The sequence below is a fragment of the Vulpes lagopus genome, chromosome 8 (assembly GCF_018345385.1).
Source record: "Vulpes lagopus strain Blue_001 chromosome 8, ASM1834538v1, whole genome shotgun sequence".
NCBI classification, from domain to species: domain Eukaryota; kingdom Metazoa; phylum Chordata; class Mammalia; order Carnivora; family Canidae; genus Vulpes; species Vulpes lagopus.
In genome coordinates this window covers 103,398,734-103,422,409 of record NC_054831.1, presented here as the reverse complement: position 1 = coordinate 103,422,409, position 23,676 = coordinate 103,398,734, and the positions used below count along the sequence as shown (strand labels likewise).

Sequence of the window (23,676 nt, the reverse complement as noted above, 5' to 3'; positions counted from 1 at the left end):
ATAGCCTCCCCAAGGTATTCCACTGGCTTAATCCGGTCCTGCCCTGGGTAAATTGGTTTTGATTCTTCTCATTTAGAAGAAACTTTTGCCATCGTTGAGACCAATCCATAGTTGCATTAATGCATTGATCTCATTCCCAATGCACCCTAAACTGCCCATTCAATCTTTGGAGGAGAATGTTGGTTTGAAAATCCCTGTCCTCCCCCCCCCCGCCTGCCACTATGCTTTTGTTTTGTACTTCAGAGTCATACCCAGTAATTCTCATGCCTATTCAAAAAGATGGGCTTTCAAATATCTAAATTCAAATATTTAAGCTCCCTTGATGGTGGTGGCCTCCTATTTTCCCTCCCCTTTCCTTCCTTAAATTACCCTGCTCTTCTCTCCTGCAAGATTTATACGTGGCATGCACAACTTAGTCACTGTCTTTTTGAAGCTAATCAAACCAAATTTAAGTCTTCTTAGTTTAAGTTCTACCGTTTAAGCGGGAATTTGATAAAGTGATCACACTTAAAACTCGATTTAGGGCACCATATTTCTGTGAATGTAGCATGAGATCCGTGTGTTTTTTTGGCAGCCGATTCACACTCTTGTCTTATATTCTGTGGCCTCTCAAATAAAAAATCATATTCTTGAGAATCACCATCTTCCTTACCCACCAGTTGTGTGGAAGATCTTGTATTTCTTCTAGTTAAGTGACATTTTGCTAGACCTGGCCCATGGTTTCAGTTTATCTTTTTTTGAATCTTGATTCTGTCCTGCCAACTATTAGCAACTAACCTCAGGATCTTTTCATATGCACACTTGCACAGTTTCCTCTTTCAAAGCATTGTTTAAAATAAAACCGGTTTAGAAACATGTCAGGAAAGGAGAACTGCAGCAAATTGCTAGACGTCTTTGTCTACATTGACATTACTCTATTAGCCAATACCCCATGGTTAATACATAACTTAGCTGAAGCTTAGTTAGGTTATGCTGCTTTAATAAACAACCCCAAAATCTTAGTGCCTTCCAACAACGAGAGTTTATTTCTCGCTCACAATTTATGCTGACTATTGTGTAGCTGTGGCTCTGCTCCATTTGTCTTCATTTGCAAGGCCAGGAAGAAGGAGAAGTACCAATCTGTGATATACTTTTTCATGTCAAAGGGAGAAAAAGAGATATTGCTAATCTACACACTACAGTTCTTAAAGTTTCTGCTTGAGTGTTGATGTGCCACATTCCCTCACACACTATTGGCCGGAGCAAGTCACACAACCAAACTCAACATCAATAGGATGATAATGTGTAATCCTTTTATAGGAATGTTCTAGAAGTATGGCAATGATTGGCAGTGTAATTAGAAATAATTAACAATCATTCGGTGAAAATACTTAACATTTGTGTGTCAGTTCCAAAATGTTTTTGTATCTCCGTGTTAATTTCCACGACCACCTCTTTAAGCTAGGTTTGTTCTCTATTTATCAGATGAGGTCCTGAGAGGTAAAATGTATTTTTATTGATAGTAAGTTAGGACTTAATCCCAAATATTGAGCCTACAATGTCCTTTCTATTGCTGGCGATAATGATAAGTATTATGTACATTTACTGGCGCCCTTGATAAAGGTTTTTAAGGCCAAGATGGGGATTGGCTCACCTGTATCTCTCCCACTCACATCCCATTAGGCTGCATTAGTCATAGGACCTTGTCTGGACCCATGAGTGCTGATAAATAAGCAGAGCACTAGATATTTACTGACATTAATAGTCCTTGTCACAAAGTTAAAAGTATTATCATCCTCATTTTTGTAGATGAGAAAACAGGTGGAGAAAATTTAAGTACCGTCCCTTGGGCACATCTGTAGTAGTGAAATAGATGGAATTTGAACCTGGACAGTCAGGTTTCAGATCTGTGCTCTTAGCAACTGACCTGGACGCCTCTCATCTTTTATCATACTTTGCCAGTCTTTCTTGTCCATCTTTGGGTGTGTCTTCTCATCTTTTGAATGATCTCTAAAGGCCTGAGTGTATTAGAAAGTTCTTTTTGCATCCATAATGTCCTTGGTGGTCATCTTTTCTCCCTTTTTTCTCTCTCAGGCTGTGAACTTGCTTTTCTTGCTCCATTTCCTTCCTTCCTTCCTTCCTTCCTTCCTTCCTTCCTTCCTTCCTTCCTCCATTGAAGTATAGTTGATGTACAATGTTATATTAGTTTCAGGTATATAACATGCTGATTCGACAATTCTGTGCATTACTGAGTGCTCACCATGACAAATCTAGACACCTTCTGTCACCATGCAATATTATTACCATATTATGGACTATACTCTCTATGCTGTACCTTTCATTACTATGACTTATTTACATATGTATTTATTTTAGAGATTTATTTATTTATTTATTAGAGAGAGAGAGAGAGAGAGAGAGAGAGGGCATGAGCAGGAAGGGTAGGGGGAGAGGAAGAGAGACTCCCAAGCCGACTCCCCACTGAGTGCAGAGCATGATGTGGGGCTCAATCTCCCAACCCAGGATCCTGACCTGAGCCAAAACCAAGACACTTAAGTGACTGCACCACCCAGGTGCCCCATCTGTAACTTATGTATTTTATAACTGGAAGTGTGTACCTCTTAATCCCCTTGATCTATTTCATTTCACCCACCCACAACTGCATTTATGCAGTTCTCTGCATTTATGAATCTGTTTGCTTTTTGTTTTGTTTTTTTAGATTCCTCACATAAGTGAAACCATATGGTATTTGACTTTCTCTGCCTGACTTATTTAACTTATCTTGCTCCATCTTTTAAAAGAATTAACTTTTAAAGTTTTCTTCTACGAAACAATTAACTTTACATTGTAGTAAATGTGAAAGTAGAGAGAATCATAAATAAGGAAAAATTACCGTAACGTCCAGAGAGAATTAGTGTTAACACTTCGATGTCTTCTTAGACATTTTTCTATGCATATCTATACAGAGTGTGTGTGTATGTGTGTGTGTGTACACACACACATACACACGTGTATTATATATGTCTGTGTGTATGTAAATATGTGCCTGTGATGAAGAATTGGATCCCACCACACATGACATTTTGTAAACCTTTTCACCTACATATATATCATGATTCTTTTGCCATCTCATTTATTCTTCCAAAAAATTATTCTTAATGATTACGCATGTTTTTTTTTTTTTTTGATTACGCATGTTTTAAAGCTTTTGATTCATATGGTTAATTAGCTTTTTGAAAAGGAGATGATCACATACACTATTTCCAGGGATATTTAACATTACTGGTTTTCCTGCATTCTTATTAACACAACAATTTTTAAAATTTCTGCTATTGTGTAGGTAAACCTGGAGCCCTATTGTTATGATTTGCATTCCTTTGATTGCTAGTAACAATGAACATTTTTCCTGTCTATGGATATTTGTATTTTTCTATCATGAGTTGGTTGTTTGTGCCTTGTCATGCATTTGTAATGGTTTTGTTGGAATTTAATTTTTTCAGATGTTTCCTAATCCTCTTGCTCCCTCTTTTCTATCAAGAGTTTCAGACAATGTGATCGCGCTGCTATCTTCTTATCTGAGGATTTGGAAATCTGCCTTCCTAAAGCATTTGGCACATATCTGACTGTACCTAGCTACTGCCTCCCCAACAATCACACAATTAAATGGCTTGGCCACGTCCCTTGAGTTTAATTTGCCTCCTGGCTGATCCTATCAGAGTGGTTTGCCCCATTCCCTCAACGTCACGGTTAGCGTGGGGTTGACATCATTGTCCCAGCAATGCCAGTAACCTGAATAAAGGAGTGGAAAGGAAAAAAATCCTTGAAGGAGGTGGATATGGGGCAGTGGGCTACATCTCAGCAGGGGAGGAAAGGTCATTACTGGTGGCCGTTGAGTCATGCACAGAGTCCTAAGGATGTATTTGCAGAAAGCCAGCGAGTCAGGCCTCTGTTAAGTTGAACGTGGTATCACGCTCTGGAGATTTGATCAGAGACCAGGATCTTATTCTAGAGATGAGAACAGAGATAAAATTCAGGGCTTAGATTGTGATGCAACGTTAGTCAAAGAAAGATGGTGGACAAAGAGCAGGGCTCAGCTCCTGAGTTAGTAATAGGGCTTCCCAGCAGACTAAGGTGGGGCTGGGTCTTCCTCTAAGCAGCCAGGAATGTGTTGAAAGAAAGGTCTTTCCATTAAGCTAGGAAGCCATGGTCAGCCATGGTGCAGGGGCAGTGGTGAGGGAAGGCCGATATGAGAGGGGGACAGCATAAGGGTAAAAGTTGGCTGAAATTGAACGGAATGGGCACTAAGAGCAAGAGTCTCCTTTTGAACTTGCACTGTCCTCCCCAATGCCGTGGACTCCCTCCTCACTGACCCAGCCCCATTGTTTACCACCTCACCCTCTACTGAGTCCTCCAGACCTCATTTTATTCTATCTTTTAAAAAATTTTAAAATAATTTTTATTTATTTATTCATGTGAGACACACAGAGAGAGGCAGAGACACAGGCAGAGGGAGAAGCAGGCTCCTTGCGGGGAGCCCAGTGTGGGACTCAATCCCAGGACCCCGGGGTCATGTCCTGAGCCAAAGGCAGATGCTCAACCACTGAGCCCCCCAGGCATCCCCCTCATTTTATTTTAAAGGAGCTTTTCTATATCCTGCACTTCTTACAGAACATTCTCTTCACCTTTTTCTTGAACTGAACTGTATTCTTCCCTAGAACCCACTTCCTCAAGTAGCCCTTTTGAGGAAATACTTTATATTCCACACACCGGTAGGCCAAGGGACGTGTTTGTGTTTCTTCATGTCCCACGAAACCATTTCTCTTGGATCCTCATGCAAAAGTCTCTTTTCCTTTGAAATGTATGCGGTCTAGCTATGCTACTTCCCCTGCTCCTCGTCATGAGTGCTGGCTGCCCCACCTTCACGAGGGCTTTGGAGCCTAGCTGATAGGTTTATTTTTCATTCCACTTCCTGACTAACTTCAATTTCCATTCCCACCTGAAATTACTTAGCCTCTTGGACTCTCATGACCTTGACCTCTACTCCGCTTGAGTTGCCTGCTGTCCTGCTCTCTTCTGCTTCTGTCTTGTCACCAGGGTATGAAGTAGTGCTGGAGAGACCTGCACGATCCTGCAGTTGGTCTGACTCACGGTGTCTGCCCTGGACTGGGCCTTACCTCGGTCCATCAGTCTTTCCACGAGTCCCTACTCAGCTTCCTCTTCCTTGTCCTAGAACAGCTATTCCAAGGCCTCTCATGTCCTCAAGCTGTCAACTCTTAGGCTGCCACCTTCCATCTAAACAGATGCCCTTTTTTTCTGTATCTCAGAGGGAACACTGGGGTCATCGGTTGTGACCTTCCTCATTCTTCTCCTTCCTTCCTCACCTGTAGACTCGCCTGCTTCTGACTTTCCCCCTGTGCTTTACTCTAGTAGCCAAATAAAGCATTCCTCTGAGCATCTCCCCTCCTGTTTAAGGGCAATTCTCCCTCACTGCTTCATATCACACATCCTCTTCTTTTCCCTGTTGCTGGTCCATACATTATCCTCACTCCATTCTGTGTCTCTCTTCTTTCTCTCTCTGTGGATTCCTTCTCTTGGTACATAAGTTAGTAACTGCCTCTTCCTTCTTAAACATCCCTCTCTGAATATTGCCAACTTCTTTCTTCCCGGCCAAACGTCTTCAAGCTGTTGTTCCTGGTGGCTTGACTTCCTTGTCTTCCTTTGCTTCTCAGGTCTCTGCAGTCTGGCTTCCTACCACGCTGTTCTACGGAAGCCTCTCTCACCGAGATGACTGGTGATCCACTTAGCAAATTCACTAGGTACTTAAGTTACACGCTCTTTCTTCTGTATTTGACATTGTGTTGATCATTCCTTTTTCTTGATGTTTTTTTCTTTGGTTTCCGTTGCTCACTCTCTCAGATCTTTTTGTTCTTTCTGGATCATCAGCATCTTTTATTCTGTCCTCAGGGATTTTCTTTCAGATGCTCCCAAAGTTTCTGTGCTTGTTCTTCTTTTGCCATTCTATTCTATTCTCTTTCTTTCTTTCTTTCTTTTCTTTTCTTTTCTTTTCTTTTCTTTTCTTTCTTTTCTTTTCTTTTCTTTCTTTCTTTTCTTTCTTTTCTTTTCTTTTCTTTCTTTCTTTCTTTCTTTCTTTCTTTCTTTCTTTCTTTCTTTCTTTCTTTCTTTCTTCTTTTTCTTTCTCTTTCGATTTTATTTGAGTGGGGGGAGGGGCAGAGGAAGAGGGAGAAGCAGACTCCTTGCCGAGCAGGGATCCCCATGTGGGGCTTGACCCCAGGACCCCAGGATCATGACCTGAGCTGAAGGCAGATGTTTAACCGACTGAGCGACCCAGGCGTCTCCATCCTACACACTCTCTATTCAAGGCTTCTAGTATCATATATACTGTTGACTCTAGATCTCTTCTTGAGTTTGAGACCAGAACACTTAGCTGCCTAAAGGGAAACTCCACTTGGGTGACTCTATAATGCTCAAACTGGAAATGCTGCTTAATTAATAGTTGTTTTATGAACTATTGTCCAGAATTCAATTCGTCATTTCTCTGTGTCTCTGAATCCATTGTTATTCTTGTTTATAAAGTCTTAGGTGCATGGAATAACCATATATCTTGTGGTAAAAGGAAGTGAGACTTACTGTGCCTGATAAAGTCCCTGTCTGCTTTATTGAAGGAAGAAGAGGAAAAGGTGACAATGGGATGTCTGTAAGCTATAGTTTTGATTATCCCATAGATATATTTCCCTTTTTGCTTCCACCAAAGGGGAAGTTTGTTTTTGCTATTGTCTACGTCTTACTCTACATCATATAAGTGTGAGAAGCCTAGTTTCTTGTCTTGAGCCGGTGGCCTCATTTCTATAATCAGTGGTTCTCAAATGTTAGAATGTAAAATATTCACCTGAGACTTTTTAAAAAAATTTATTTGTTTTTGGTTTTGTAGAGTAATGGACCCAATCCATGAAATTCTAGGACTCAGGTGGGGCTTAGAAGTCAGTGTTTTCAGAAGCTTCCAAGGTATTTGTGGTAACAGTGGTTCATAGACCACATTTTGAGAAACATTGTTCTCTAGTATGTTGGAGCTGCCAACTGCTGTTTGCCATTTTCTTTAGCCATCAAAGGTCTCTATCATTGAAAGACCCATTTGAGATACCAGTGTATGGTGGGGATTGATTCTGTATGATTTGCATATGTAGATAATACTGGGACCATATTTACACGTGTCCAATGTAGTATTCCACTGAGCTGTGTTTTCCTGTGGGATACTTAGTTTGACTCTTTGGGGATGGAATTAATTACAGATTTTGACTGAATTGACTTGTAAAGACAAAACCATAGTTCTTAACTTGTTCACTGGGAGAATGAAGCAATTTTTTTTAAGGTGACCGAATATGCTGTTTGGGTTTTGAGCACAAGCAAACAATTATCTTCCCATTCCATTGTATAAGAACAACACAGAAATGTGGAAGCTTTTCCTTGCTGAGTGTTTTCAACCTAGGCTTCAAAGACGTCCTCGGCAGACCATGCATATGATTGGTTAATCAATAACAGGTGCTGGCTTATTCTGTGATTTGCTCTTCTAAGGCCAGTGCTACATATTATTAGTATCCTGGCCAAGACAGTGTTCACATTTCTCCCTCTCTTCCCCTTTTGTGTCTAAAAGGCTTTTCCTGCTTGCCAATGGTAGAACTTCTATCTAAAAACAAAAGAATTATTCACAACTTCTTGTATTTTGGGGGGCTTTATAGGCAGGAGCTTTACAAATGCCGGTAGCTCAATAACAACAACAGCATTAAGGCAGGCAATGCTAATAAACTTGACATAACCTCCAAAATGACAACACAGTGAGCCATTAATCTGCCTCTAAGGTTTCAGTGTTTCTTGTTAGTTGCTCCTCTTTCCTTTTCCAGATGTAATAAGACCTTCCATGTGACTACTTCTTAGGACTCTGGTGATATTCAAATGACAACCACTCACTTTTGTTGTTAGGTAATGGTGAATCATTCTGAGCTTCAGCCGGGATGTTTCAAAGTGTTACTACATGGCTCCAGAATGTCTTCTGTTTTCTGCCTCCAGCCAAGACCTTTCGAGGGTCAGTAGGAGGGGACTGCAGGGGATAAATGTGCAATAGCATAGATTAGTGAGGTTTCCCATTCATTATAGGATTTCCCATTAGTGGTGTTTCAGGCAATGCAGAATTGAAAGGTCGAACATGATTGTTGTTTGAAGCATGTAATTAGGAGCCAGGCAGGAGTTGTATGTGTGTAACTCCGGTCAAGGGAACACACTGCCTTAGAATAGCCTAGTGGTTGAGAGAACAGAATTTGGAGTGGGGGGGGGAAGAAAAGGATGGGTTCCTATCTTTGCTCTGCCACTTATTAGCAGGAAACTTTGGGCATGCTGCTGAAGTGCTCTGAAAAAGCTATAAAGTGGGGTTAGCAATTCTTATAGCCACCCTCAGTCTTATAGTCTCAGTCTTTTCTGGCAAAGAGTTGTTGTGAGGGTCAACAGCAACTAGCAGCTAACACCCCTTTTAGTCATTTTCTCATCCAACACATTTGTAGCTGCCCGCCGCCGGGCTGGGGGCTAGAGCCAGAGTGGTGAGCATGAAAAATAAAATCACCAACCTCCCGGGGTTGACATGCTGGCTGGGGGGAGACAGACCATAAATGAACTAGTATTCAAGGTAATTACAAATTGTGATTTATGTTATAAAGGAACGAAGCCAGCCGACGTGACAGACACTGAGCAGTGCAGTACTTGGTGGGCAGGCTGAGCTAGGGACAAAGGCTGAGGGTAGCGGGGGTGGAGCACGTCGGCTGCAGCGGCCCCTGTGCTGAGTCCTTAGAGACTCTCCTATTTCTCAAGAAGCCCTGCCAGGCAGGTAGAGTCAGTGCCCACATTTTTCAGATAAGGAAATTTGGGTCTAGGAGACTGAATAGACTGCCCAGGGTCACAAAGTCAGAGGTCCGCAGGGCTGGGATTGCGAGCCCAAGGCCCAAGTTTATGGCCATGATATGCCAGGGATGGTGCTTCTTAGAGTAGGGAAGGAAGGTGGGGATCACCTGGCTCACACAGCCATTTACAAGGGGAAAAAGTCTGAGAGCTCAAGGTGACCTGCGTGGGTGGTGAGGACATGACTGGAAACCTGGTCTTCTGCTCTTACATCTAGTCCTTTCCTCACGGTGGGTGCTCCCCACCGTCAGATGGGTTTGCAGTGTAGATCTTAGTGACCCGGCCGGTTCCCTGTGTGATTCTACTTTCCCATAAAGATAACAGTTGGCTGATTTTTGGACTTCTAAAACGATGTTTTCTTTAAACTACATCGATTTGACATGTTTAGTTCTAACACACATTCTTGTTTTCGTTTTCTTTTAAAATCCTATATGCCCATTAGAAAAAGAAATTGAATCGGTGTACGAAAGAGCGTTTAACAAAAAGTCTTTTCCTGCCAGAGATACTTCCCCATCTCTCACCCCAGATTTTCTCTTAGAGGTAACCATTATTAGCATTTTGTGTGTGTCTTTCTAGAAATATTCCATGGACATGCAAGTATATATAGTGTATATATTGCTTTTTGCATAAGACGAACCGTTCTGTACACAATCTCTGCACCTCGCTTTTTTCACTTAACGTTAGATGTGAAAGCTTTTTCCTTGTCATCAATACAGAGTTGATGCATTCTTTTTTAATGGCTACAGAATATTCCATTGTGTGAGCAAATCTAAATATACTCTTCCCATCCCAAACAATCAGTATTGAGGTGGTTTCCAGTCTTTTGTGATTGCAGCATGCTTCAGTGATCATCTTTGCAGAGATATTTTTGTGTACGCGTGCAAGTCTGTCTATGAGATATACTTGGAGTGGAATGCCTGTGTCAAATCGTATACAGATTTTGTATTTTGATAGGTCTGTCAAGTTGCTCCCTGATGGGTGGGACATGCCTAACAACTGTGTTTAAGAGTTTCATCTTCAAGCTGGGGGACTGGTTGATGAGCAGTCCCTTTTCCTGTGATGTCAGCTTACATTGCTGGGGAGCTTTTGGGGGAGGCCTTCAGGTTTCTCTGCCTGGATTACCCTGAGCACTGTCCTCTTCCAAGAGTGTTTCTGTCTGAGGCTGTAGACACCCAAACACCAGTGAGCACCTGAACTCCCTCTTCTGTACTTGGCCTTGGAGCCTCCCTGTGCATCCGCTCTGAGTTTTTGGCTTAGCTGGCCCCGGGTCCTGAGCATGTATTTCTCTGTTTGACATCCCATGAGGCATGGCTTCAGGCAACTGGCCTGGCCTTTGGGTCCTCACTGGGTTTGGTCTGAGTAGTGTGAGGAAGGACAGAAGGAGGAGGGGGGGAGAAGAAGAAGGTAGTAGGGAGAAGAGTGAGAGTGAAGAGAGCAAGAGAGATTGGATGTCAACCTTCTTGTTTCTGTTCTCATACCTTCCTCTCCTCTGGGTGTGTTTTCTTTAGATTTTGAACTGTAAAGGAGACCTTGGGCCGCCAGTTCCTGTAATTTTAATCCCTTCACGAGCAGGGTCTTGAGGATCAGCTGCATCACTGCTGTTCTGCTTGCTGCTGTTTAACTCCACACAGAATCAGAATTGGAAAAGATCTGGGAAACATGGAATCCAGTGGCTTCCAAAGTGTTCTCCTTTGGGAAGGATGATGTCCCATGGGAGATGCCTCAGTGGTTTCTGAGAGAGGGACCAAAGGTCATGACCTGTGGTAGGGAATGTTGGGGGTCAACTGCTGGGCCACTCGGTTTTTCATTTTAATCAGAAAGAGTTTGATACAGTATATGATGGTATTTTAGTGTAATACTATATTTAAAAAGAGATTCTGCTGCCTAAGGAAAAAAATGTTTAAAAACCTCCACCAGTTTAGTTTAATTCTCTCTTTTAGATTTAAGGAAAGAGAGGTGACTTATCGGAGGTCACGCAGATATTTAAATAATGAAGGAAGGACTTGAACTCTACAGATTTCCAGTTTGGTGCCACTTCTGCTGGACAGCATGAGCTCCATAAGAGCTTGTACCTCAAACTTAGACCCCCTTACAAACCAGTCAGGTGATAGAGAGGCCTAAATCTTCAGTTTAAACTTAAACCAAACCTTTGTTGAAATTTCTTCACTCCTTAAAAATGTAATTTTCACTTTTGCACTGAACCCATCTGGGAATAAATGTGTCGAAAGACTCTCAGAAAAGCTGTTCTCACTGTACATATTTCTTTCTATCTAGAAATTCCAGAAGGACTTGCCATATAGTGTATCTCAGGAGAAAACTGTTAAGATATATTTTCTGGCTATATTCAGCTGACTGCACCCATCTCCCCTCCAGAGAGCTTGGAGAAGACTGAGAAGTACTTAGGTCTGTTCCAGAACTTACTTCAGGTCTGTTTGAGGCATAAAAGTCCCTAAAATGGAGGGATCCTTCATTTGGTATTTTATTCTTAAAGTCGCCATCACTGGGCTTAGTTGTTCGTTCTAACAAACTATGTACAACCTGCTGGTCTGTGGAGTCATAAGACCAGGCCATTTCCAAATCACACGATAGGGCACATGCAAGATACACAGAGAAAATAGACTCAAGAGACGACACTCAAGCTTCTATTTCCAAGTGGAAATAAGCACATCTGAGAAATGGATTGGAAGTGGAAACCTACAGATTGGACAGAGAGTAGAAGCTTCAGCTTGGACGTTGTATTGATACCAATTTCCTCTTTATTGTAGCCTTTGCTGAAGGTGGAATTTTTTTTAAGAGTTCAGATTTTCCTTTGCTTTCCTCAGTCTTTCCTAGTTACAACCACTTGAACCATCTTTTTTTTTTTTTTTTAAAAGTCCCTCTTTGTGGTGTTTGGTTACACCCTTCAAATGCTCCTTGGTATTTATTTCCCCCTTCAGGCGTCATTTGGCCAAGTTCTGCATATTTAATTCTTTTACTTTTCCCCATAAATGAATACTTCTGGCCCTTTGATCCTCCCCTTTCCATTCAGGAACAAGCTGAACTGAGCTATTGATGGGCTCAGGCCTCCTTCCCTTCAGATGACGGGAGGAGTGAGGGCAGGTACTTAGTACACTGCTTATCCCAGTACAAGTGCACAGATTTTCTTATTGCAAGACACAGAGGAAGCTGTGGTTTTGAAAGTTATTTGGATGGAGGAATGAGAGATTTGCATGGGGAAGCAAGGAGCAACAGAAAGTTATATCAAAGGCTTGGCTCCTCATATGGGGCCTTCTGGAATTTCCTTGCCTTGGAATTTCTCCCTCTTCCAAATAGGACTGGATAAATAGATCTTGAAAATCACATAGTCTGTGCTTGTTTACCCTGGCTGCTTTATTTGGTCGCTTGAATATTGGAAGTATGGTGGGATTTGGTGTGGGTCACTCTCAGAGACTGGTTCCATCTTCCAGAAGGACCTCAGAAAGGGGCCTCAGAAGGACTAGTGAATCGGTCCTGGTGAAGGGCGTTCAAAGTCCAAGTGAAAGGCACACCTTGCTGATTCTCATTGAGGTTTGGTCTTTCAAGTGTATGTTCACACGAAAATCCTTACTTCTCTTTTATTGCCGAATTGGCTGTATTTATGGAAGCACACTGGAGAATCTCGGAACTCCAGGCACGGGGTCTAATTCAGGAATTGTTCTGGGGCATTAGGATAGATCATCAGTGCAGTTTCCCTACCTAATTACAATGGACGATTTTCACCATGAGTAAACAAAGTCTTGTTGTTAAGAGAGCTGAGGTGGGGGTGCCTGGGTGCCCTAAGTGACCGACTCGGCTTAGGTCATGAGCTCAGGGTCTTGATGTGGAGCCCCACTTCGGGCTGTGCACTGAGCATGGAGCCTACTGAAGATTCTCTCTCTCTCCCCCTCTGCCCCTCTCCCCTGCTCGAGGGCTTGTGTATTCTCTCTCTCTCTCTCTCTCTAAATAAACAAACAAAAAAGAGCTGAGATGTACAGACAAATGCTGCTTATTGCTCGACCAGCAGCAGTGGGGATCTTCCCTGGGTCTCTGGGCTGATAGGCCGCCGGAGGCTCTCCACGTGCTGACTGGAGTGGGGAGTGGGACTGTCACCTTTCCCTCCTCCTGCCAAGCGTTGGGATGCAGCAAGGACTGGACTAAGACTAAATGTTCAAGGAGAACATTTAGGAGTGGAAGAAAGGATCACAGCAGGACGGAGCCAATAAATGAAGGCTCAGGAACTAGAATCTCTTATCAACCAGAGATAAAACCACTTTTAAGTCCAGTGGTCTTTTAATTTTTTTTTTCTCCATTTGGAATGTTTCCTGTGTTTTCTCTGGTCTTCTTCCTAGGGATTAGGTTGAGGCCAGAGCTATTTAAGGAATATGGGGAGAACTCCTGGGCCATTGTGGGATTCTCTGCCAAAATGTCTAATACGAGGAAAGTATGTCAGTTGACATAGCCCTGGTTGCCTCTCTGTGTTCATTCACTCTGTCAGCTTTTGGGCAAACAGGTATCCATGTGCTCTCTGTAACTGTTACACACGATTGTACATGTCTCCTTTGCCTGTCTCTTTTCGAGTGTGGTCACAGTCTCACTTTTACACTTTGCAGGTATTCATTCATTCACTAATTCCCCAATTCAATTAGTCAACATATATTTATTGGGTATCTAATATGTGCTTGAGATAGATTCTAGCAAAGGCAAGTGTGACCAGTGTCTATGCTCTTTACAATCCAGGAAATGCAGGCCAAGCTCTTGAAGGGTCCCCTTCAAGCCTGTTCTCTAGGTGTGGGTTGGAGTGGGAAGTGCACAGTGTATTGGTAACTATCTCCGAAGAAATCCTCTCTCCTGACCCCCCAACTTAAACTTCTCAAATGGGTGGGTTTAAGGGCCAATCTCCACCCCCTTGTAAGTTTTGCAAGAATGGTCCAGTATCTTTAAAGCTACGGTTTTGTGTTTTGGGGGGGACTCTTCCAACAGTCTGAGGTAGCAGGAAGAGAGGAAGAACTGCATTTAGCATCTGGCCATACTTAAGTGCCCTGCTATGTGAGAGTATGTGGGGCTGGAGAGGTCAGGGGTGGCTCTCTAAGAGAGCAAAGAAGGAAGAGAACAGGGAAGGACAGGGAGGCAGCAAGAGGACATTAGAGGTGAGTGACTCAGTCACAAGTACAAACAAATCCTGAGTGAAACCAGATGCTCTTTTATTACCGTTCTTTTCTCTGCATTCTTTATCTTGCCCTATTCCATGTGGGGCAGGTAACTTCTCCCTCTGACATTTCATTGTCCTTTCCATTGGCCCTCGTGGGGGAGGCCACATGCCTCTCAGGGCGCAGGAGCCTTTCTTCAGGCTCCAAGAAGATGCCTGCCCTCTCCAGGGGCAGGCTGTACAAGTCAAGCCCAAGTATTGTTGCTTGTCTCTTGTGGATCTTCAGGCAAGTTACTAAGTATTTCTGACTCTCAGTTTTCTCATTTGTAACAAAGGGCATGATAAAGGGGCCCACGGAGCATGGTGGCTCTGAAAACTAAATCAATAAGACACGTGAAGGCATGTGTTAAAGTTCTATACAAATGTTAGTTTTTCCACTTCTTTAGTCTACTGTGTCATTTCCAACATAATGTGTATGTGCACTGTTGTGTATTTACCTCATTAAAATGGGAGAGGGTCAGCTATGATCCTCAAAGTATAATTTGCCTTTCATCTCCTCCGACCACAATTCCCTCTTTCTTTCAGAGTTTGAATCAACTCATGTGCTGGTCTTTGGCTAGATATTGCACGCTCCCTAAGAGGTTGGGCCATGCCTTTGCTATACTCAGTTGAGCGCCTTGCTAGTTGTTGAGAACACACCCCTTCCTCTCTCTCTCACCCCCCCCCCCCGCCCCCTGATCTCACTAATTATCCCTGCATACAGGAAACAGGATGGATCTGAAGCCACCGGGACAGTCACTTTAGTGGGGCCCAGGGCTCAGGAGCCTTTATGCTAGCATTTGCTCTCCCAGACCATTTGGGTTTGGTTTTTGCCTTCAGGTCCTTTCTGTTGTCAGGAGGATGTACATAAATAAACAGAAAAAGGACATGTGAGAAGGTGCCAATGAGGGACACAGAAGAGGTGCCAACACTGGCATCACAAAGGCCAGGCTCTTAATTGGCCCTGAAACAGAATCAAAACACAGCCCTCAGTCTTTTCAGGGCCACAGCTGTTTTGGATCAGAAAAACTGTCAGTATGTGTAATGGCTAATGGAAACTCTTCCATGCTTGCCTGTTAGGGGAAAGAAAACACTTTTCCATGTTATGTCTTAATGGACACTGTTATCAGCTCTGTACAAGCAAGGAAATCAGCTGCCAAGATCAGGGCTGACTGGGTATGGCCTGTAAGAGGAGATTAATGTCTTACCGCAGGAATTTTTCAGTGTTTTAGTGGAAAATGCCTGGTGATTCTGTTACCTATGACAGGCAAGCTATACATGAAGATTGTTTAATCGTGTGGGTTTTTTTCCCCCACACTGCGTTGATTTCTCCACTAGGTATAGGGTTTGTAACTCATTCGTTGGTGTCTTCTCAGTGCCTAGTATGGTACCCAAGTGGTAGTAGTTGCTCAATAAGTTTCTCTGGAATTAAGTCGAGAAAAGAAGTGCTGACAGCATTAATTATTAATAAATATTAATTAAATAGAAGAAAGTCTGAGAGAAATCCAGAACGTTAAAAAAACCTTGCTGATTCCCCCCTACCCCCCCCCCCCCCAACTAGATTAGTGCTATTGGGCACATTTTACCAAAATTGCTTCTGCCTTGGGGCTTGGAAAAAGCAGATGAAATTTTATTAGACCAACAGGAATAGGCATTTTCTGTTTGAAGTAGAGTTGGGTAAACAGTTAGTTGAGAGGTGATGTGCCCAAGCAGCCAGCTGGGAGGGAAGGACATTAGGCAAGATGAGGCCAGGACAGGAGCATTGTTTTTGACTTGGCTGGGGCTCCAGAGTGGTCTCAACAGGGCTTCTTGTTTCCATGGGAGTAGCTGGCAAGAGTTTCCTCCCCAGCAGCAGCGTGTGGCCTGTGTTGGCTTGGGTGCAGACAGAAGGGAAAAACAAGGTCAGGTTAAAATGGTGCTGGTGGGCAAAGGTCTTGGGGGCTGGGATCATGGTAGCCCGGCCTATTTGAACCTTCTTCCCAGTATTATGTTGTGGTGGATTAAGGGAGAGAAAAGGACAACAAATCTTTTTTTTTTCTTTCTTGAGGTTAGGGATTGTGAGGAGTTTAAGGAGGCTCTTCATCACTTGCTCAGGGGTAACCCAGTTCTGAAGGAGATTAATACCAAATAACATTGTCCGTTAAAAGCAGGACCCCAAAGACAACAAGGAAACAAAAAAAAATGTGTGTGTGGGAAAGATAGAACAAGAAAGTCGAGAAAAAGAATTCAGCTCCCCGCTTCCAATTTTCTAAAACTGCTTCTGTTTCTGAGGGGAGCACACAGATTCCCTCAAAATCTGTTTGCTTGGAGGAGAAGGGAGACCAGCCCAGAGGTCTGGGCCTGCCAGGCATCAAGTAAGGGCTGGATGTGGCCCTCGCTTGCCCTCAGCCTGTGTCTCCCCAGGCCAGTTTTGATTTCTGTTCCAAAGTACATGGGTCCTTATGTGTCATATTTCATTGTTGAGATCCAAGCGCTACATTTAAAACTTAGGTATATCTGTTGAAATAATATTCCAGCTAGAGTGAGAGGGAGAAAGCTGGGCAGTTTGCTTGGGAGCACTCACCCTTTTCTCACTGAATAGCAAAAATTCTAGGAGATCCTGCCAATGATGATCAAGGGCCATCTTTGGCAGGGGTGGGGTAGATTTAATGGAAAGTGCAATATAATGGAAAGGAATGTGGGCTTTGGAGTCAGGCTTGGGTTCAAATCTCAGCTCTATCCCTTACTTAGGGTGGGATAGCAGGCTAGTTACTGGCCTTGGTGTGACCTAAATCCCCTCAGCGGTAAAATGAGGAGTAACAACTACGTCATGGTGTTGTTGTGAAGTTAATGTAAGTCAGCATTTAGAAAGTGCCAAGAATGTATCATTGTTGGGCTTACTATGCCCTTGCTACTGTGTTGGTGAAAAGAGAAAAATGACATAATTACATATAAATATATAAGGGAGGGTAGAGAGAGGAAAGAGTGACCAGACCCATTGTGGGTGGTAGCCCTGAGTAAACCTGGGCAGTGGCCGGAGTAGACCTTTGGAAGGGCTATATCTCCTCTGTCTACCATACTCTTGCTTTCATCCCCCACATCCATATTGTCCTTCAGGTTCCCTGGAATCATGGCAGCACAGTGGCAAATGGCCCAAAGGGTTCTGGCCTGGGAAGGGAAGAGGCCTAGTAAATGGACTATTTGCTATGCAGACACCCATGACCTCTTCTGGAGGTCAAGGAGATGTAGTTGCTCTTCTTTGAGAGGAAGGACACTGGGATAGAAGGTGTCACCAGTCCTGTCCTTCACCCGCAGATGTAATAGGACAGGAGCCCGAGGTCACCCTTGCTGCTTCCTTAAAGAAAAAAAAAAGATGGAGGGGCTTCTGGGTGGCTCAGTTGGTTAAGTGTCAAGTCTTGGTTTCTGCTCAGGTCATGATCTTGGAGTCGTGAGATGGAGTCCCGCATTGGGCTTTGTGCTCGGCATGGAGTCTGCTTGTCCTCTCCCTCTGCTCCCCCCACCCCGACTCTCTCTCTCCCTCTCTCTCTCTCTCAAATGAATAAATAAATAGAATATTAAAAAAAATAGGACCTTGCTAGAGTCTGAGATGACTAATATGATTCCCCTCAAGCCAAGTTTAAACAAAAATTTCCATGGCCCAGTGACTCTCTGCCAGGACATTTTGCCAAGGACATTCCATATGTTAGATCTCATCCTTCTAAAGGCAGAGAGAGGAGGTCATCATTATTCCCATTTTGCAGCTGAGGAAATCAAGGCTCAGGCTAGAAAGTGGAAGATCCAAAATTTGCACTTAAAGGTATCTGATGAAGCCCTACTGAATACCCCAGAATTATCCCCCCTCATTTCTTGTCATGAACTCTCCCCATCCTCTCAAAGCTCTTGTCTCAGCTAGCCATTCTGACTAAAAGGTAGCCAACAGGCCACATCTCAGTGAAGTGTTAAAGACTGTTAAATCATGCGTCATTCCCCTCGCTGCGATTCTGGGTAAGGGCCTTGGAGGAAGCTAGGAGGTGAGCCAAGGAAGTGAAGCTCAAAAGATGGAATTTCACTGACTGTGGATAAGAATGGGAGGGGCAGAGGACACGATCGAGCTGTAGTTTTTCCCCTGGTGTCCATTTGATATGTGGTAGGGCTTGTAATTTGCCTATTTATTAGGTCACTCTGAGTTCCTGGAATTATTAAAATATGAGTGTAACTCATTAGTTTCTGATCTTGTTTTCCAAGTATCTTAGTAAGAGGTCTCCTTTACTTGTTCCACTTTATTTTTTTAATAGATTTTATGTATTTATTTGATAGAGAGCAAGCATGCATGTGAGCAAGTGCAGCAGCAGGGTGAGGGACAGAGGGACAAGCAGACTCACCGCCGAGCAGAGAGCCTGATGCAGGACTCGGTCCCAGGACCCTGGGATCATGACCCGAGCTAAAGGCAGACACTTAACCAACAGAGCCACCCAGGTGCCCCTACTTGTTCCTAGGGTAGACTGATGGGGAGCTTTGTTCTTACCTGAACTTCCTGCGCTCCATTCCACAAGTAGGCCAACTAAGGATGTATGCTCCAACACTGGCTCTAGTTCTTGGAACACAGAGGCCTTGATGCCTTGCCTGTCTTCTGCCTCCACCCACTAATGTGAATTATCATCCAGGTGTTACCCTGTGAGAATCAGAAGCCATGTCATAATAGAAGACAAGTTTTTCAGGAGCAAAATGGTTAGGATTTTGCTCAGCAATTAGGGAACAGGTTCTGGTCAGTGCAGGGAGCTGCTCAGGACCCACAGCAGGGCTTTCAATAGGGAAGACTGAAGATAGGGAATTGGTTAAACATGTTTTAGAAAAAGCAAAAAGGGAGCACCAAGGTCATACGGAAGTAAGAATTGCATGAAGTGGTGGCCACTCCCAGGGCCTGAGGACAAGGGAAGGGATGGAGTCGATCTGAGCCTGGAGGCTCAGAGCTGGGACTCGGCCCTGTGAGAACAGATACCTCAGTAGCTCAGGGCCCAGACCCTGGGACCGGGGGTGATAAGGCTGCTCCCGAATGGGGCACAAGGAGACAGGAGACTGGAACCAGCTGCCCCTTCTGGGATGAGGGGCCACTGTTGGGTTGATGCAGACAGAAACAAGAAGCAGATGATAGAAAGAACATTGCATCTCCTGACTGCTACCTTGTAGTTTCCTTCTAGTGCCCCCTATTGGTAGAGCTGAATATAGAGCCACTTGGCAAAGGACAAACGGGGGTTAATAGTGGTCCAGCCCCAGCATCACTGAGCTGAGTATAATGGGTTGGGTTTTGAAGCTGAGAAACAAACAGAAACTTAAAAACTGGCATATGGATGGATAGTTACGTATGGTTGCCAGTAAATCACTAAAAGGAGCTTCAAACCTGGTGTTGGGAGAGAAGGAGACTGTCTAGTGAAGTGTGCGCTACCTCTGTGGGTCTGGGTACTTTCACTGTTGAGAATATTAACCATGTTATGCGCACGCGTGTGTGTATGTTTAAGGATTAGGAAGAGGGCTTGGCCTTTTTCACGTCTGAAGGAGTCCACTCCATCATGCTGGGAATAAACACTATCACTCTCCTCCGAGTTAATGAGACTCCAAAATAAATGTTTTCCTTTAGATTACACCTTGTAATTTATGATCCAGCCCCAGAAAAGCAACTTCAGTGTACTGGGAAGTGAGAAGAAGAAGAGGGTGTGCTCAAAGAAACTTAATGGGGGCCAGAGCTGGAAGGATTTGGAATAAGGACAAACCCAATTGCCAGTAAACCCCAGTTAAGCTTCATGTCTCCAGATCTTAGAAGCAAGCTCATGGCTTACAGTTTCCTCATCTTGCTTGCATAGTTCCAGGAAGACAGGCAGCCCACAGCCCAGAAAGCTCAGTAACTGAACTTTAAGTAACACCTGGGAGCATCAGAGCGTGTGTGTGTGTGTGTGTGTGTGTGTATGTGTGTGTGGGAGTGATGATGGGCCCATTTGCAGGTTGAAGTTAGTGCCTGGAAATTGTTCATCACCTGCTCAGCAGGCAGGAACACTGGAAACTCAATTGATGGTGATTATGCAAGAGAGGTAAATGGGAGCTGCGTAAACACCGTGTGGAGGGCATTATGATTGTTGAATGGGTTAGAACCGTGGGGGCAACTTCGTGCTCCTTTCCTGAGTCTTGCTAACGCCAAACGCAGGCCAAGTGGGAGCCCGCCGAGGAGGAGCAAGTGCAGAGTGACTGCAGGTGTGCTGTGAGATACGTTCCTCCCTGGCGCTGGGTGGAGACGTGCTGATCTCACCGACATCACCCCCTGGCATGGTGGTGCCCTGGTACCCGAAACCATCAGCGACCCAGAGAGACGTCAGGGAGGCCACTGTTCATCCCAACCTGTCTGGGGGGTTCCTGTTGGCAGTGCCTTGGGTTAACAGAGTTGAAGGCATTCTTTTTTTTTTTTTTTTTGAGTTGAAGGTATAATTAAATTCATTTAACAGGAAGGCTGAAGAGCTTGGGTTCTGGAGTCAAATGAACCCTGGTGTCACCCCCTTCCCCCGTTATGTGTGTGTGATCTTGAGCGAATAACTTATCTAAGCCTCGGTGTCTTCATCTCTAAAGGGTGGAATCATGCTGTTGTTTCTCTTGCAGTGCATTTGTGAAGGCCGAATGAGGTGATGCAAATAAGATGTTCAACAGAGTTCTTGGCGCAAAGTAAAAGCTCCCAGAAATGCCTGCTGTTCCATGTTGATTGTTACTATTGCTATTAGTCTTGGTCCTCAATGAGAGCTTACTGTATACTCAGTGGCAGGCTCTAGAGATCAGGAGCTGAATTAGACCTCGCCTCTGCTGCCAGGGAGTTCGCTACCTCCTGCAAAAAAAAAAAAAGGTGCTCGAGAGCCTTTATTTAGGGAAAATGGCCCGGCTCAGGTGGCGGTGTGGGGAGTCCCCCTGGGGGATTTTTTTTCTATATATTTTTTCATTGAAGTTCGATTTGCCAACATATATAATGTGTGAGAGAAACAAAAGGGCCTGCAGGAGGAGAGCTGTGGATGCAAGGAGAATGCTGAAAACAGGAAGGGAGCTGCGTGTGCAAGGACTGGCTGGGAGCGACTGAGGAAGCCGGAGGAGATGGTCTGGGGGAGAACATCCCCTTTCTCTACCTTGGCTTCCAGTCTTCAGGACCCACAGGGCTGGATGAGCAGTAAGGGACACAGCACCTCCAACTCGGGGCTCGGATAAGGGAGGCAGTGGCATTGGGCTAAGGAGGTCATCATGAAATGTTGTGAATTTTGCCAACCTTCTTGCCGTTAAATGGCTATCCACTTGTGACTGAGATCGATTAGCAAGGAAAAGTGTGAGATGTGTTGATTGCGAAATGGTTGGGAAGACCACGGCCTCCAGAAACGACTCAATCCTTGGGGTACGAAGAAGCAGGTGGGTCTCCTCCAGGCCTGTCAGCAGATCTGCTAGGTCCCTTATTGCTCATGACAAATAGGCTTTCAGTATCTCCCATGAAGAGAAACAGGGTGGCCTGGTTCTAAAAGGCCCCTTGAAGGATTTAAATACACTGCTTTGTAGAAGATGAAGGGTGGCAGGACCCTGAAGGCCACAGAGGACACAGCTGCGTGCTGCCAAGACTTAAGACATGATGCAGGTTATTTTGGGGGCCGTCCATACCTTCCTTGGTAAAAGGAAATAAAGAACCTGTCAATTAAAAGTTATTAATTTTTCCATCTTGCGACAGAAAATTAAATCTCGGTTAACATATGTGTTTACCTGACTGGGTTCTGGGCAATTGCTAGTGTTCAGCTGTCAGCACTTCCTTATCTTTAGTGAGTCCCTTGCAAATTCTGTGAGAATTTTTAGGGTTGATAGGCAATCACTATTCTTTTTCATGTTGTTGCAGAAATTGGATAAACCACCGGATTTAAAAACCCCATGAAATACCACCCCAGCAAAAGGGAGATCATGGCTTTGGGGGTATACATTTTCTTTTTTGTACAAACACATTTTTTTTTTTCTTATATGGAGTCTGCTATTTTGGGTTGACATGTGCAAACAGACGAAAGAAAGCTTAATCTTGGGTTAAAAAAAAAAAGCCACTAAATGGTTTATATTTTAGTGAGCCAGTAAAATCCAGAAGTTTTCCTTCTGGATAAAAGCTCTTTCCACATAGCGTATATTTCCAGAAATAAAAAAAATTGGATCATTTTTTCTGTGTTCTCTCTAAATTGGTTTGGCTCTTGGGAAAGGGAGTGGCATTTGTGAGGTTTATAGTAAATTCATTCATGGGACACTGGAACCTGCTATAAGATATCCCGGAGTCCATGTCATGAAGAAGCCATGGGTGAAATGCCTTATAATTCAATCATTTTTCAGATCTCATTTTAGTGCTGTGGTGACCAAACCCCACGGATGCGAGTTCATTAAGAGGCTTTCATAAACACACACGGCAGGCTTGCCCATGAAATAGAGAGATGCTTTACGGAAAGTCAACGAGGATGACATTAAAACTCATTCAGCGCATCACACAGTTTTCTCATATCTTTCCATTGGCCCCGTTTTGGATAGCGTTGGATTTATTTATTTATTTATGGAGTAATTGGGCTTAATTGCAAATGTTTAAAGACTAATTAAAAATTCAAAAATTGTTTCCAGAAAGCAGTAGTTGATCTAAAAGAGGATGCTTTCTCTAACATTAAGGAAAATGACTGTGTTGGCTAGAAAATAAAAAATTCACCCACTGCCAAGCATGCCTGGCTTAGAGCAAAGCTTTTTTAGGAAACTTACTGTCCCTGGCTCCTCTGGTCTGATCATCCTCTCTCTTCTTTTCTCCTCAAATGTCCTTTCTCTCCTGTCCAGAATGCCCCATAGTGTCTCCTCTGATGCTCTAGGTCCCTGGGGTTGTCCATTTGAGTTAGTTTATTTTCCCTTAAATTTCTTCTGCTTAAAATCCTTTATTGTGATAATCTACTTCTCCCTCGTTGGTCTATAAAAGTTCTGTTCCTTGGTATTGACAAGGTAGGGGATGGACCCAGGTGGATAGGAGAATGCAAAGATAGGGATATAATGATAATAACAAAATCGTGGTTATGACTACTACTTATTACTTCATTAACAGCTTTACTGCAGCATTTTACAGTAGCAACTGAAAATACTCTGAATGTACCTCAGTAGTGGGAATGATGACTATATTGGGGTGCATTTATACTATGGAATTTGGTATGGCTAATAAAATTAAAAGTTAGGTATTCATCTATTGACCAGAAAAGATGGCCAGATTATTTTTAGCTTTTCTTTTAAAAGGTAAATTTCAACATCGTGTGTGTAGTAGAGAGTAAAAGAAAAAAGGAAAATGTCTTTAAATATGCATTTTGGTTTTATGAATTTGTGTAAGAGCAGAGAATGGTGTGAAAAGATGCACACCACACTTTACATGGGCAACATCTGGGAATGAATAGAGAGCAGAGAGGAAGTTTATGAACTTAAAAACTCATCTCTGTGTTCCTTCCTGGTTACAATAAATGTGTAATTTTGTAATTAAAAATCCAATCAGGTTTAAAATGAAACCTAATATTTAA

At 43.5% G+C, this 23,676-nt stretch overlaps 2 long non-coding RNA genes across 4 annotated transcripts in view; one reads left to right on the top strand and one right to left on the bottom strand.

Annotated features, from left to right (window-relative positions):
- Positions 1-23,676, top strand: part of LOC121497612 — a 333,494-nt gene that overhangs the window by 173,275 nt on the left and 136,543 nt on the right. The gene's annotated exons all lie outside the window — the stretch shown is intronic.
- Positions 15,732-23,676, bottom strand: part of LOC121497610 — a 38,571-nt gene continuing 30,626 nt past the window's right edge. Inside the window, exons 3-4 of the long non-coding RNA XR_005989521.1 lie at positions 18,627-18,773; positions 15,732-15,994 (exon numbers count right to left, since the gene is read on the bottom strand). This is a non-coding gene — a long non-coding RNA (uncharacterized LOC121497610). The remainder of the gene's footprint in view (positions 15,995-18,626; positions 18,774-23,676) is intronic.